At 35.1% G+C, this 4,753-nt stretch overlaps 1 pseudogene; it reads right to left on the minus strand.

Annotated features, from left to right (window-relative positions):
- Nucleotides 1–2,311: 2,311 nt before the first annotated feature.
- On the minus strand, nt 2,312–3,870 carry LOC107675181 (protein LIAT1-like; annotated as a pseudogene).
- Nucleotides 3,871–4,753: the final 883 nt, after the last annotated feature.

Here is a 4,753-nt window from a genome sequence, read left to right on the forward strand (position 1 = left end):
CACACAGTGACGTAGACATGTGGGGGCGTGTTTAAACGAGGCGTTTTAGGAGGGCGTGGACAAGTCTTAACTTTTATAAAGAATATCTCTTTGGGTTTGAGACTTTAGTCTTTGTAATTTTAGGGATCTTATCTATGCACAAACAGCTTGTAACACTCCAAAGAGAAAGGAAAATTTGAAATTGCATCATATGACCCCTTTAACTGCCAATGCCATACAGGACACCGTTATATGTGTCTGTCTGTCACTGCTGTTGGCCTACCTGGCGATCCGTTAACATTAAATTAGTAAATTGGTCAATTAATTATGAATGAATGTAATGTTTTTGCATTGACTAGGCTAGATTTGACTACTTATCAATGAAAGTGATAGTGTTACAGAGGAGACCGCTACAGAGGCCAGGTGTATTTGATATATACACAATGATTTATTTGCATATTGTGTTTATTTACATAAACACTATGCAACATATGCAACAAGCTACATATATAATTGTATAACACTATAAAATTAACGTTTTAAATATATAAAGTTAGAATACAGCAACAATATGAAAGTAAAACAGCCAGCAGGTGGCGGCAAGTATCTTTAGAGTAAGACATTAAATCATTCATTCAAACGGCAGATTCATTCAGTGAGGAATAAAGTGAATAATTCAATATAACGCTGCTGTGTGTTGCTTGTAGGACACTGTTCTGCTGAGGCTTTGTTTGGACTCTTCATCCAACAAAATGAGAAAATAGGTACAATATTAAACTCACTCAAAATGTACTTCTTGTTATATTGATTTTATACTACAGTTCAATAAAGATTTTCAATGGAGCTGATATTCGGGGAAAACACTCTTCCTCGTGTGATATTGCTTAGCTGTATGTCATTTTATAATCTCAGAGTAACACAAAATGTGATCTGACAAGAACCTTATCAATGACATACTGTACATCAAAGAAAAAGCTGCAAAGCTGTTTACAAAAAAACAACAAAAAAAAACAATACATGACAAAAAATAAGCAAAATATTGCCTATAGACGGTTAACAATTACGAGCAATATACAGCAAACTAATCAATTGTGACTGGGATGTATTACTCTTACTCGTATTATCCTCTCCTAACAGTAATAACCATAAGACTTATTATCAGTAAGGTATGGGCGAGCCAGGCACATCAATGACTTCGCGAGGCCTGTACTTATTGTGGCTGCTCCCTTTCGCGATGTGGCCATTGGCGAATAAATACAGGTGAATATACCCACGACAGGTCACTAGGACCGCTCATTTAACGTTAATGGATCGCCAGGCAGGCGTACAGCATTGACAGACAGACACATATAATGGTGTCCTGTATGGAAAGATGTTTCCCAGCTGACAGCTGTCCATTTTCACCTGTACAAGTGAACAGAACACTGAGCATCGGCAGCTAATGAGGCGAGTTGGAGTGATGTCACTGCCCCTCTTCATCTGATTGGCTAGAGGAGGAGCTGTCAATCTAGAACTAGTGGACCAATGATGATGCTTAAGCCCGCCCTGATTTACATGAAACTAACCGCAACATTTGGAAAAGCAAGCGCAGAATGTGGAAACAAGAGCGAAGGGAAAAACAGCATAAGCATACAAAAATAAAAATATGAGCTGAAAATGTCTGAGAGCACAAAAAACCGAGAAATATAACCAAGTAAAACATGATTTTGTGTGCAAGTCAGACAAATTTGCATTAATATTTAAATTTTGTGCAATATGATTTTAAACATGTTTAAAGTTTTGATTCATGCTTATTATTTAAAAAAATGCGTTATTAATTTTTCTATTTATGCTTATTATTTTTCAATCCGTGACCATTGTTTGCTATTCTGAAAACTTTGCTTTCATTTTTAAATCTTGTGAAATATATTTTTACTTGTGTTTTTAAATTTTGTTTTCACGCTTGTTTTTTTTTTATCTGTGACTGCAATACTTTAGACGGGAATCTGATCCCATAGAACTGAACAGCTTATAGGATGCATCATGGTAACAAAACCAGAGATCAATGTATAAGCACAATATGATGCAATGCTTAACAGTAGGCCTCCATGTGAGAGCATCCACATACGAGAGAAATTATACTGCACATTCATGTCTAAAGAACTTTCCTTAGTACAGTTATGTTAATAACACCAAAAACACTCTTGAACACAACTTGTTCATACAGTATATAGACTCTGCACATGATAGATGACTGATTAAAAGATTTCATGATATAAGTTCTTCATGTTAAAACTCCAAGCTTGTTTCGTGTATTTAGTTTTGAAGAGTTTGAGTCTATGCTTAAACCAGTCTAAATATTTTGTAGAAAAGCCTGTTTTGATGCCATATAACGTTTACGGCGGTTGGCTCTATATACCTCCAACCGTTGGACCTCTGCAGTGGGGTCTTCTAGAGCTCCTTCCCACCTCAAGCTGGCCTCTTCAAGATCAGTCAAATCAGATTTGTCCTCCTCTGTTAGAACCACTTGTGACACACCCTTGGGATTTTAGGATTTGCTGTTCTTACGTTCTTTGGCTTTGGCCTGACCTTTGCACTGAGCATCACTCATCTCTCTGTTGGTCCACTGTTCTGTCTGGAGATTCTCTAGAGAAATAGAGAAACTATAGAATGTTTAAAATATATCACAATGCTTCTGAAACAATTCCAGCAACCCACTGGTCAACTAATGCACTAAGGTACCGAAGGAGGTAGCTTTCAACCAACACAAGTAAAATACTGTTAAAGAGAGACTTTGGAAATTAGGGTTAGTTAGTTTACCCAAAATTGAAAATTCTGTCATTAATTACTCACCCTCATGTCGTTTCAAACCCGTAAGACCTTTGTTCATCTTCGGAACACAAATTAAGATATTTTTGATGGAATCTGAGAGCTGTCTGACCCTGCATAGACAGCAATACAACTGAAATGTTCCCAAGTCCAGAAATGTAGCAAAGAGATCTGTAAAATAATCCATGTGACATCAGGGGTTCAACTGTAATTTTACGAATTCATTTTTGGGTGAACTATCCCTTTAATCTTATTTATTTGACAGCACAGGACAATTTTTATTCCTAATTAACTATGCCTTGTTTTACCATAAAATATCTAAACATTATAAATGATCTAAACATTAAAAATTAATAAAATTCTTTTAAACTACAAAAATTATTTAGATTTTCAGATATAATGCATCTTAAATGTTAATGTATTTTGCTTTTCTTCCCATTGGCAAATTTTTTTTAACTTGTTTTAAGCATACACCTATAGTTTAAATAGGCTACAAATTCTGTCATAATTTACTTACCCTGATGTTGTTTTATACCTTCTTGTTTTCTTCTGTTGAACACAAAATATATTATCTTAGCCAAATGGTTACCAGTTACCACTGACTTTCATCGTATGGACCAAAAACAAATTGAGGCATTTCTCAGAATATCTTCTTTTGTGTTCCACAGAATAAAGCAAGTCATAGGTTTGGAACGATATGAGGGTAAGTAAATGATGACAGACTTTTCATGTTTTGATGAACTATCCCTTTAAGTATTTTTGGTCTCCAACAGCTACATTTTTATATATTATACTATAATATTTATTAATTAATTGATTTATCAATTTATTTATTTTGCCACCGGTAACCACGTAAAGCATTCAAAATCTCTCGTTTTTAAAAACCAACTCACCTGAATCCCTTGACTGGTTAATGCCATTCCTCGATTTCTTTTTCTCTTTTGTTGTGTCTTTCCTTTTCTTGTTGCTCTCTTTCATTGTGGCAGTCAAAGGTGGAACGTGAAACTCTTTTTTAACTGAAATCTCCTCACGCATGTTTGTTGTTTTGAGAAGCGCCTTTAATCCGTCTCTAAACGATGCCATACTTCAACACATTACTTACTGACGTCCTATTTTCATCTCAAATGAACGTTAACTCAAAGCAGTTTCATCAGTATTAAAAGAGATACTATGACTAAATAAAAATGTTAACAGTTATAATATAAACTATCCTTAAATCGCTAGTTGGCGCGAAAACTCAGCGTTCTATCAGCTTTAAGCGTGATGACGCATCTCCATGGAAACAGAACTCCTACGTGCCCAATAGGGATGGAGAAACAGTCTGGCGTTCATACATGTCTGAGATATGTAGAGATATGTACCACTTGCGATGCAATAACAGTGCGCATAATATCTAGATTATCTGATCACCCATTTTATTCAGCTGTATACAAAAGAAAAGCTGTCATTATATTAGATTTGTACAGAACCTATCAATAGAGTTAGCATTTAGTATTATAAAGCAATAAATATTCTACTCAAAAGTGATCATACGACTTGTTTTTGGCTCAGTCACAGACACTATACTTAGAACAAGGCCATCAGTTAGAGAGAAGAACATGATGCTGTGCAGCCAAACTTAGCAACAGCAATAAAGCTAAAGGTCATAAGGAGAAACAGCCGCCAAACATTTTATTTTACAGATGCAGACCCTTTTTGTTTCTGCATGTGTGAAAAAATGTCTGCATTGCTCTACAAAAATTCGATTTTGATTTATTTAATGTTATATGTTGAATGTAAAGTTTCATTGGTCTCCCTCTTAATTTGTAATGGGCCATCTTTCCCTTTATAAGCTGTTGCTTTGTTCATTTGAGATGTCAGTTTTTAGTTTGTTGGTTTGTTTCTGTCTGAATGGTTTGACTTCATTTTCTTTTTGTTTGTTGGTTTATTTTGTTGTAGTTGTAAGATTTATGAGTTTGTAAAGTTT

This window comes from Sinocyclocheilus anshuiensis, unplaced genomic scaffold (assembly GCF_001515605.1).
Source record: "Sinocyclocheilus anshuiensis isolate Anshui unplaced genomic scaffold, SAMN03320099.WGS_v1.1 scaffold1487, whole genome shotgun sequence".
NCBI lineage: Eukaryota > Metazoa > Chordata > Actinopteri > Cypriniformes > Cyprinidae > Sinocyclocheilus > Sinocyclocheilus anshuiensis.